We start from the raw sequence: 12534 nt of genomic DNA, 5'->3' as shown, positions 1-12534 counted from the left end.
TGCACAACACAGGAAACTAGGTGGTAGTCAAAAAAGGGAAAGGGTAAAACAGCGAGTGCCATGTGGCCCTGTGTCCATCCCCCTGAAAAAAAAACATATATCAGTTTAGATGCTGTTGGGGACGGTGCGATGATCTAGGAAAGGAAGATCACAGCAAGAGTGTCTCTGGCGCTTAGTCTGGCTCTGAGATTGACAAGGGAAGGGTGGAGAAGGGGTGAGTTATGGTCAGAGGTGATTCCTTAGCAAAGGGAACTGACTGGATGTTTTGTGGGTGAGAATGTGATTCCTGAATGGTATGTTGCCTCCAGTGTGCTAGGCTCTACTATGATATAGGCTGGCAGAGTAACGAGGTTCTGCAAAGGGAATTCAGGAGTGAGGTGCTAAGTTAAAAGGCAGCTCGTCCAGGGCTGTGATCTCCGCACTGCATCTATGCCAATTGCCAAGAATCAGAAGTTACCCTTGCCTGGGAGTGGTATTTCATTGAAGAAGGTACTCTTGTGGCAAATCTCTGTTGGAGTTACTTTGTATGTCGTAGAACTGGATAAGTGGCTATCACGTTTTGTGATTTGGGTAACCCTGTGGAATCTACCTGTGTGTGATAGCCCTTGCCTGGGTGGTAGTTCTATTGAAGACGGTACCTCAGTGATGAGCTACTGTTGGTGATAATCCATACGTGGATTCCGTTTGAGTGTCCAGTGGCCACCACTTTGAGATGACCCGTAGCAGAATTCGGGTGTGGTATCATGGTAACCACTTGTGTCGAAAGGATATTCGGTGAAGATCACTGTTGGTGATGCTTCGTGTGTGAATCTGGGAACTTCAGAGATAAAATTTAAGGCTATTGTTATCCTGTATTGCAATTGTGGACTCAGTGGAATATCGACGTAATTGCCTTCGGTCGACATTCATCTTTGGAGCACAAATATCTCTCATCAATTAACCTGAAGATTGAACAGAACTTTCTTACGTTACCATCATAAGACTTCTCTTGCCACCCGAGCTTGAACGAGTTTGGGAAATATATTGACACACACAAATAAATAAATAAATAAATAAATTCAACGCATAGCTAACTTTTGATTTACCTGATTTAAATTACCTTATTAAGTAGTTACTAATAAATAGTGGTTTTAACATCAAAACCAGACTCCATTGCGTGTACGTAACATCAGCATCCTCCCTCCCTCCACCGCCCATTTCTGCGCAAGGCGTCAGGGCCCACCACCTAACAACAGGAAAGCACCCAAAGAGAGACCACAGCACCACACACAACATGTTGGAGGAACTGAGCTGCTCAGGCAGCATCTATGGAAAAGAGTACATCTGCAGTCAACAAAGACTATTGTCTGCCCGACAGCTCAACATGTGAAAGGCTCCCGCTCTCACGAGCAAGGCACAGACAGATATCACTCATTTTCACAGCGAAAGGGAAGGTTGACAATCGCTGTTATTATACTCTGCCGAGTCAATTTCCAATACATTTGCAAAGTCCTGATATTCCATATCCAGCGATGGCTCTGTTGGCAATGCCAGCCTGAAAATGGTCATCCACAGGGCAGCGCAGGTTTGCACCCTGGAGGCGCCATCTTCCGAGCAGGCCTGGAGAATGTCAGAAACCAAAGATCACCAGGAACCGGAACTCATCCACAATAAAGGAAAATAAGTTGCGAGTGCCACTGGCGGATTGGGACCTCGATAGAACCCAAACAACCCTGAAAAGGGGAAAATGGGGTATTAAAGAACGGAATTAAGCTGTTTTTGCAGATGATCTCCAAGAGGTAACCACTTGACTCCATCTTAATTCTGCCCCTATTTTTTTGCTTCCTGTTGCTTTGGGTAACACATGAGTTCTGCCCCTACCCCCAGTTTTCAAAGTATGCACTATTATGTCGGGGCTGTGCAGTTCCCCAACTTGTGCTCGTGTGGTCTCTGCTGTCTCAACCGCTCAGTCGTCAAACTCCAACTTCCCAGATCCATGCGCATTCATCCCATGTTCCACGTCTCCCAACTGAAACCTGTGTCTGTTAGCCCCTTCTGCCCTCCTGCTGAACCTCCTCCACCCGCCCGGGTCATCGACGACTACCCAGCTTACACCGTCCGACGAATACTGGATGTGCGCCACCGAGGCAGGTGTTTCCAGTTCCTCATCAATTGAGAGGGATACGTCCTGAAGAGCGCACCTGGGTGCCCCGCTCCTTCATCTTAGACCCTCTGTCTGAGACTCCCATCGTGGCAATCCGCGCAAGCCTGGAGGTTTGCCTGGAGGTTCATGTTGAGGGGGCACGGTACTCTCACGGTCCCAACTGTTAATACCCCATATTCTCCTAATTCCCTTTGATTGCGACACACCTGAGTCTCATGTAAACCTGAAGCATAAATATGCCGGTTTTGCATCCACTCATCGGCAGATCATTGTTTTAGCCAGTGTGATAATTCACGTTCCCGGCCGCTTAGGATTGTGTATTCAAGTGTTACTTCAGTACCGGGTTTTACCTGTGCAACTCTGTCTCTCCGTGTCAAGATAAGTATTGCCTGCCACATGCTTTTCCATTCACCGTTCAGCTCAGCACCGCTCCGTGTCAAGATTAGTTTTGCCTGCCTCCAGCTTTTCCGTTCACCCTCCTGTTTGCCGTTCAGCCCCAGCCATGCTTATGCTCTCGTCTGCATCCTAACTCTATCTCCGTGCCAGTGTCCTGCGTTTGGGATCGCCCGTTCCTTGCCACAGTCCGACACATATCCACAGGCCACGTCAAGTATTTTTATTTTAGTGGAGCAATCTTTCTCTGAGCCCAATATCTGTGATTCCACAAACTATTTTGTTCCCATCAAGTAAGTCTGTCAAATCGCCAAACTCACAGGACTTATTCAGTGTGTGAAGCCCAGCTAAGTATTGGTCTCAACTAACAACTTGTTTCTGGTCACAGGAAAAAAAGGTTATATCGCTCATTTGTGATGTTTTAGTTGGAACAAAATACACCTCAAATTCTGTAAAGGCTGTGTCCACAATTTGAAAGCTCTTTTAGATATCCGAAGCATCTTCGCCAATTACATGTAGAAAGATAAATACTTTCAAAAGCGGGAGCTCCCGCTTTTTATGCCACACAGAGTGAAGGTGCTCAGTGAAGCCACCTCTCAATCTACATTGCATCTCACCAATATAACAGAGGCCACACTGGAAGCACCGCATACAGTATATGACCCAAGCACTCTCGCTGGTGAAGTGCACCCTGACCTGTAAGGACTCTTTAGTGCCCTGAATTGTAGTGACAGAGGAGGTGTAGGGGAATGGGTGGCAATTGTTCAGCGGCAAGGAAAAGTATCAGGAGGGAGATCAACGGTGTGGGACGAGCAGACAATGGATTCACGGAAAACACTTCGACAAGGTCCTTTCTTCTGTCCGACAAGTGTGGGATCCCTTGAAGGCCTCCCATTTCACTACAGCTTCCCATTCGCATTGCCACATATGAATCTCCTTTGCAAGCACAAACTTTCCTTCACCCACGGTAAGCCCAAAATGATGGCTGCCAATTCTGCTGAGTCTGCTAGTGAATGTGTAGTAAGTCATTTCTTTATCGTTATCTATAATCTGGGCACAAAAACAGCCACAACAAATTTTCCAGTTAAATTATCCTTTGATCCACCTGTAAAAATGGTTCACCCATCATAATAATTGTGCTTAATATATGATCAAACAAGAGACTCTCAGGCAAAACAGAATACTTAGACGTTACTAAGTCATGTAAGCTAAAATCAGCTAAAGGCTTTGGAACAACCGAGATGGGGTTACGGAGAAAGTTTTGCGGACAGAGAAGTGAGCCGGGAGCAGAGTGAAGGCTTAAGGGCGTTGGCTCAACGGGCTTAGGCAGAAACGGGCGAGGCAAGGTAGGTTTAGGTTTCAGTTTTTCCTGTTATTTGAGTAAAGGGGGAAGTATGAGTGTGAGCAAACACGAGGAAATCGGCAGATGCTGGAAATTCAAACAACACACACAAAATGCTGCTGGCAACCAGCAGGCCATGCAACATCTATAGGAAGAAGCACTGTCGACGTTTCGGGCCGAGACCCTTCGTAAGCATGAGTGTCAGGGCAGCTTGTTATTCTCGGTGTCGGATGTGGGAGGTCCTGGAGACTCCTAGCCTCCCGGACGTCCACATCTGCGCCAGGTGCGCCGAGCTGCAGCTCCTCAGGGGCCGTGTTAGGGAACTGGAGCTGCAGCTCGATGACCTTCGTCTGGTCAGGGAGAGTGAGGAGTTGATAGAGATGAGTTAGAGGCAGGTGGTCACACCGGAGCCACAGGAGGCAGACAGGTGGGTCGCGGTTAGGAGGGGTAAGGGGAAGAGTCAGGTACTAGAGAGTACCCCAGTGGCTGTACCCTTGACAATAAGTACGCCTGATTGAGTACTGTGGGGGGGACAGCCTACTTGGGAGAAGCCACAGTAGCCGTGCCTCTGGCACAGAGTCGGGCCCTGTAGCTCAGAAGGGTAGGGAAAGGAAGAAGAAGGCAGTAGTAATAGGGGACTCGATAGTTAGGGGGTCAGATAGGCGTTTCTGTGGACGCGATCAGAAGACCCGGATGATAGTTTGCCACCCTGGTGCCAGGGTCCGGGATGTTACTGATCGCTGCCAAGATATCCTGAAGTGGGAGGGTTAGGAGAAAGTGGTCGTGGTACATGTCGGCACCAATGACAAAGGTAGGAAAAGGGAAGAGGTCCTGCACGGAGAATATAGGGAGTTCGGAAGGCAGTTGAGAAGAAGAACCACAAAGGTAGTAATCTCGGCAGTATTCCTATTCATTGAGAGTAGGAATGAAATGAGGTGGAGGATAAATGCGTGGCTGAGGGTTTGGAGCAGGGGGCAGAGATTCAAGTTTCTGGATCACTGGGACCTCTTTTGGGGCAGGTGTGACCTGTACAAAAAGGACGGGTTACACTTGAATCCTAGGGGGACCAATATCCTGGCGGGAAGGTTTAATAGAGCTGGAAGTAAGGCTTTAAACTAATTTGGCAGGGGGATGGGAACCGGAATGATGGAGCGGAGGAGAGGGAAAACAGAAATAGATCTAAGTTAGTGAGCAGTAAGGATGTCAGGAAGGACAAGCAGGTGATGGAACAAATTTGCAGCCACTGGGATGAGTTGCAGTGCAATCAATGCAAAACGTACCAAATTCTGGACTTAAGGTGTTATACTTAAATGCACGCAGCATGAGGAATAAGGTGGATGATCTCGTTGTACAGTTACACATTGGTAGGAATGATATTGTAGACATCACTGAGACGTGGCTAAAGGATGCATGTCTCTGGGAGCTGAACGTCCAAGGATACATGGTGTATCGGAAGGATAGGCAGGTAGGTAAAAGGGGTGGCGTGGCTTTAATGGTAAGAAATGATATTAAATCATTAGAAAGAGTTGATATAGGATCGGAAAGTACAGAATCTTTATAGGTTGAGCTAAGAATCGCAGGGGTAAAAGGACCCTGATGGCAGTTATCTACAGGCCTACAAACAGCTGCAGTAATGTGGACTACAAAGTACAACAGGAAATAGAAATGTCTTGCCAGAAGTGCAGTGTTATGATAATTGTGGGGGATTTTGACATGCTAGTGGATTGGGAAAATCAGGTTGGCACTGGATCTCAAGAGAGAGAATTTGTACAATATCTACGAGATGGCATTTTAGAACAACTTGTTGTTGAGCCCACTGGGGGATCGTCTGTACTGGATTGGGTATTGTGTAATGAACCAGAGGTGATTGGAGAGATTGAAGTGAAGGAACCGTTAGGAGGCAGTGATCACAACATGATTGAGTTCACTGTGAAATTTGAGAAAGAGAAGCCGAAATCCGATGTGTCGGTATTTCAGTGGAGTAAAGCAAATTACAGTGGCATGAGAGAGGAACTGGCGAAGGTTGACTGTAAAGGGACATGAGCGGGAAGGACGGCAGAGCAGTAGTCGTTGGAGTTCATGCGAGAAGTGAGGAAGGTGCAAGACAGATATATTCCAAAGAAAAAGAAATTTTCGAATGGAAAACAGATGCAACCGTGGCTGACAAGAGAAATCAAAGCCAAAGTAAAAGCAAAGCAGAGGGCATACAAGAAAGAAAAACTTAGTGGAAAGACAGAGGATTGGGAAGTTTTTAAAAGCTTACAAAAGGAAACTAAGAAGGTCATTAAGAGGGAAAAGATGAACTATGAAAGGAAGCGAGCAAATAATATCAGGATACTAAAAACTTTTTCAAATATGTAAAGAGTAAAAGACAGGCGAGAGCAGATATGGTACCAATAGAAAATGATGCTGGAGAAATTGTAATGGGAGATAAGGAGATGGTGGAGGAACTGAACGACTATTTTGCATCAGGCTTCACTGAGGAAGACTTCAGCAATATACCGGACATTCAATGGTGTCAGGGAAGAGAAATATGCGTAGTCACAGTTACGACAGAGAAAGTACTCAGGAAGCTGAACAGTAGATAAATAGTAGATAAATAGATAAGTAGATAAAGGGTAGATAAATCTCCTGGACCAGATGGAATGCACCCTCATGTTCTGAAGGAAGTAGCAGTGGAGATTGTGGAGGCATTAGCATTGATCTTTCAAAAGTCGATAGATTCTGGCCTGGTTCCGGAGGACTGGAAGATTGCAAATGTCACTCCGCTATTTAAGAAGGAGGCAAGGAAGCAAAAAGAAAATTATAGACCTGTTAGGTTGACATCGGTGGTTGGGAAGTTGTTGGAGTCGATTGTCAAGGATGAGGTTACGGAGTACCTGGAGGAATATATGACAAGATAGGCAGAACTCCGCATGGTTTCCTTAAAGGAAAATCCCGCCTGACAAACCTAGTGCAACTTCTTGAAGAAATTACAAGTAGGCTGGACAAGGGAGATATAGTGGATATTGTAAATTGGATTTTCAGAAGGCCTTTGACAAGGTCCCGCACATGAGGCTGCTAAACAAGGTAAGAGACCATGGAATGACAGAAAATTTGGTTGATTGGCAGGAAACAGAGATTGGGAATAAAGGGAACACATTCTGGTTGCCTGCTGGTTACCAGTGGCGTTCCACAGTGGTCCATGCTGGGGCAGCATCTTTTTATGTTTTGTATCAACGATTTGGATTATGAAATAGATGGCTTTGTGGCTAAGTTTGCTGATGATACAAGGATAGGTGGAGAGGCCGTTAGTGATGTGTAAACAAAGAGTCTGCAGAGAGACTTGGATAGATTGGGGGAATGGGCAAAGAAGTGGCAAATGAATTACAAAGTCGGAAAGTGTACGGTCATGCACTTTGGTAGAAGAAAATAAACGGGCAGACTATTATTTAAATGGGGAGAAAATTCAAAGTTCTGAAATGCAACGGGACTTGGGAGTCTTCGTGCAGGATACCCTTAAGGTTAACCTCCAGGTTGAGTTGTTGGTGAAGAAGGCAAATGCAATATTGGCATTCATTTCTAGAGTATAGGAGCTGGGATGTGATGTTGAGGCTTTATAAGGCACTGGTAAGATCTCACTTGGAGTACTGTGTGCAGTTTTGGACTCCTTATTTAAGAAAGGATGTGCTGACGTTGGAGCGCATTCAGAGAAGATTCACTAAAATGATTCCGGGAATGAGAGGTTTAACATATGAGGAACGTTTGACCGCTCTTAGCCTGCACTCCTTGGAGTTTAGAAAAATGAGGGGGGACCTCAAAAACATTTCGAATGTTGAAAGGCATGGATAGAGTAGATGTGGCAAAGTTGTTTCCTATGGTGGGGTATCTAGTACGAGATGACATGACTTAAGGATTGCAGGGCGCCCGTTCCGAACGGATATGCGAAAAAGTTGTTTTTTAGCCATGGAGTGGTGAATCTGTGGAATTTGTTGCCATAGGCGGCAGTGGAGGCCGGGTCATTGGGTGTAGTTAAGGCAGAGATTGATAAGTATCTGAGTAGTCAGGGCATCAAAGGTTATGGTGAGAAGGCGGGGGAATGGGCTAAAGGGGAGATTGGATCAGCTCATGATGAAATAGACAATAGGTGCAGAAGTAGACTATTCGGCCCTTCGAGCCCGCACCGCCATTCTGAGATCATGGCTGATCAATTCCTATCAATACCCGGTTCCTGCCTTGTCCCCATATCCCTTGATTGCCCTATCCATAAGATACCTCCCTAGCTCCTTATTAAAAGCAGCCAGAAAACTGGCCACCACTACCTTCCGAGGCAGTGCATTCCAGACCCCCACAACTCTCTGGGAGAAGAAGTTTTTCCTTAACTCTCTCCTAAATGACCAACCCCTTATTCTCAAACCATGCCCTCTGGTACTGGAGTCTCCCAGCATCTGGAACATATTTCCTGCCTCTATCTTGTCCAATCCCTTAATAATCTTATATGTTGCAATCAGATCCCCTCTCAATCTCCTTAATTCCAGCGTGCACAAGCCTAGTCTCTCTAACCTCTCTGCGTAAGACAGTCCAGACATCCCAGGAATTAACCTCGTGAATCTACGCTGCAATTCCTCTGCAGCCAGGATGTCCTTCCTTAAACCTGGAGATAAAAACTGTACACAATACTCCAGGTGTGGTCTCACCAGGGCTCTATACAAATGCAAGAGGATTTCCTTGCTCTTGTACTCAATTCCCTTTGTAATAAAGGCCAACATTTCATTAGCCTTCTTCACTGCCTGCTGCACTTGCTCATTCACCTTCAGTGACTGATGAACAAGGACTCCTAGAGCTCCTTGTATTTTTCCCTTACCCAACCCTACACCTTTCAGATAATAATCTGCCTTCCTGTTCTTACTCCCAAAGTGGATAACCTCACACTTATTCACATAAAACGCCATCTGTCAAGTATCTGCCCACTCACCCAGCCTATCCAAGTCACCCTGAATTCTCCTACATACGCAGCACATGTCACACTGCCACCCAGCTTAGTATCATCAGCAAATTTGCTGATGTTATTTTCTATGCCTTCATCCAAATCGTTAACGTAAATAGTAAACAGCTGTGGTCCCAATACCGAGCCCTGTGGCAACTCACTATTCACCACCTGCCATTCCGAGAAACACCCATTCACCGTTACCCTTTGCTTTCTATCTGCCAACCAGTTTTCTATCCATGTCAATGCCTTCCCCCCGATGCCAAGAGCTTTGATTTTACCCACCAATCTTCTATGTGGGACCTTATCAAATGCCTTCTGAAAATCGAGGTACACTACATCCACTGGATCTCCCCCGTATAACTTCCTGGTTACATCCTCGAAAAACTCCAACCTGACTCTATGTCCCCCCTTGCAAAGGACTGAATCTCATTCCTCACCAACAGGGCCACCCCACCCCCTCTGCCCACATTTCTGTTCCTACGATAGCACGTATACCCTTGTACATTCATTTCCCAGGTCTGATCCCCCTGCAGCCTGTCTCCGTTATCCCAACAACATCATTGTTACCCATTCGCACCTGGGCTTCAAACTCATCTGCCTTATTCCTGACACTTCGTCCATTCAGATATAGAATTTTTAACCCATTTCTTCTCTCTCTGTTTGAATCGCTGCCTATTGTGCTTAACCCAGCTCCCCGAACTCCCATCGGGCTATACGCCCCTAGAATTTTGTTGTCCTTCCTACATTTACTTATTCGTTCAACACATTTAACTACATGTTCCGTCAGACCATCCCTCTGTACACGAGTCCTCCTTATCACTTGTTCCGCCCCACCTTCCTCTACTACACACTTAATATTCTGGAACTGTGTAGTCCCCACCTGTCCTTTATTCTTCCTCTCGCTATCCTCTCTCACATTCTGGATCCCCGTTCCCTGCAAATTTAGTTTAACCCCCCCCCCACAGAATTTCTAGCAATCTTCCCTGCAAGAATGTTAGTACCGCTCCAGTTCAGGTGTAAACCGTCCCGTCGGAACAGATCCCACCTTCCCTGGAACAAGGCCCAATTATCTACAAACCTGAAGCCCTCCCTCCTGCACCATCCTCTCAGCCACGTATTAATCTTTATAATCCTCCTGTTCCTTGCCTCACTCGCACGTGGCACAGGTAGCAATCCTGTGATTGTTACCCTGGAGATCCTGCTCTTCAGCTTCGTACCTAACTACCTGAACTCCCTACGCAGGGCCCCCTCACTCATCCTACCCACGTCATTGGTCCCTACATGGATCACAACATCTGGATTCTTGCCCTCCCTCTCGTGAATAACCTGCACCCGATCTGAGATGTCTCGGACCCTGGCACCAGGGAAGCAACATACCATCCGAGACTCCCGATCTTCCCCACAAAATCTCCTATCCGTCCCCCTGACTATAGAATCCCCTATCAATACCGCTCCCTTCCCTTGTACATACCCTTCCCTCGTCCCCTTCCTAGTCGAGGGTCCAACCTCAGTGCCAGAGACAGGGCCACTGCAGCTTGTTCCTGGTAGGTCATCCCCACCAACAGTATCCAAAACAGTATACTTATTGATGATGGGAACGGCCACAGGGGTGCACTGCTCTCTCTGTCTGCTCCCCCTGCCTCTCTTGACTGTCACCCATTTGCCTACCTCCTGTCTTTTCGGTGTGACTGCCTCCCGATAACTCTTATCTATCTCTCTGCCTCTGCCTCCCGAACGATCCGTAGTTCATCCAGCTCCTGCTCCAATTCCCTAACTCGGTCTGATAGGAGCTGCAGCTGGATGCACCTACTGCAGGTGTAGTCATCAGGGACAACTGTGTTGACCCTGAACTCCCACATACTGCATACGGGTCACACCACTGCTCTAACCGTCTCCCACATTACCTGATCCCAGATTAGTCAGAATAATTGAAAAGCAGGCTTCTTGTCGAAGTCCTCTTGCGCCGAAGCCCGCTAAGCCAAAGCCCAGCACTCTGCTCCTGCGCACCCGCTGCCCGCACCGACGCTGCCCGCTCCTGAAAGTGGGTCGCATTTTAAAGCCCGCGCTCGCCACTGACGTCACCCGCGCTTGCGCAGCTTTACCTTCCTCCTCAGGTATTCTCCAGGTAGGTCCGAAGGTCTCGGCCTACCTTCAACGGCTGATCCTCCGATCTCCAGTCGTATGTCGATCACGAGCACGCCTTACTCTCGCTCCGCTGCTCGCACCGACAGCTAACCGAAATGGCGGAGCTAACTCGATGGGCCGAACGGCCGACTTCTGCCCCTTTGTCGTATGGTCTTATGGTCTAAGCTGTGCGGTGAAAAAGGCACAACAGCACCTTTTACAACTCAGACGGTTGAGGAAGTTTGGTATAGGCTTTCAAATCCTAAGAACTTTCTATAAGGTCACAACTGAGAGCATCCTGACTGGCTGCCTCACTGCCTGGTATGGGAACTGTACCTCCCTTCATCGCAGGATTCAGCAGAGAGTGGTGCGGACGGCCCAGCGTACTTTCAATGAGTCAGGAAATTTACAAAGACAGATTTGTAAAACAGGGTCCGCAGGATCATTGGGCACCTGAGTCACCCCGATACCAATCTATTCCAGCCGATGCCATCGGGGCAACGCCACCACAGCATAGAAGCCAGGACCAACAGGTTCTGGGACAGCTTCTTCCACCAGAAATCAGAGTGATTAACTCACGCTGATTTGAGTGTATTTCTATGTTACATTGACTGTTCTACTTATTACAAATTACTATGATTGCACATTTAGACAGAGGCGTAACGTAAACATTTTTACTCCACATGTATGTGAAGGATGTAAGACATAAAGTCAGTTCAGTCCACCTTTCTGCAACAGATCGTAGTTCAATAGTCTCTGCAATATTGTTTCGTACATTATTATTGCACATTGGTAATGTATTATTGTGTATCATATTATTCTTACTTTATTTTTAGTAAAGTCTACTAAATTACTGATTAGTTTATTTTTAGAATCTGGTGGCATGGTGCGAAGACAATAACCTATCCCTCAACGTCAGCAAGACAAAGGAATTGGTTGTTGACTTCAGAAGGAGTAGCGGACCGCACAACCCCATCTACAGCGGTGGTGCGCAGGTGGGACAGGTCAAAAGCTTTAAGTTCCTCGGGGTGAATATCACAAATGACCTGACTTGGTCTAACCAAGCAGAATCCACTGCCAAGAAGGTCCACAGCGCCTTTACTTCCTGATAAAGCTGAAGAAATTTGGCCTGTCCCCTAAAACCATCACTAATTTTTATAAGTGCACCGAAGAAAGCATTCTCCTAGGGTGCATCACAACCTTTTATGGAAGTTGGCCTGTCCAAGACTGGAAGAAGCTGCAGAAGATCGTGAACATAGCCCAGCACATCACACAAACCAATCTTTTAACATTGGACTCACTTTACAACGCACGCTGTCGGAACAGTGCTGCCAAGATAATCAAGGACACGACCCACCCAGCCAACACACTTTTTATCCCTCTTCCCTCCGGGAGAAGGTTCAGGAGCATGAAGATTCGTACGGCCAGATTTGGGAACAGCTTCTTTCCGACTGTGATAAGACTGCTGAACAGACACAAGGAAATCTGCAGATGCTGGAAATTCAAGCAGCACACGCCAAATGCTGGTGGAACACAACAGGCCAGGCAGCATCTATAGGAGAA

The sequence above is a fragment of the Hypanus sabinus genome, chromosome 10 (genome assembly GCF_030144855.1).
Source record: "Hypanus sabinus isolate sHypSab1 chromosome 10, sHypSab1.hap1, whole genome shotgun sequence".
NCBI classification, from domain to species: domain Eukaryota; kingdom Metazoa; phylum Chordata; class Chondrichthyes; order Myliobatiformes; family Dasyatidae; genus Hypanus; species Hypanus sabinus.
This window is presented reverse-complemented; position numbering follows the sequence as displayed.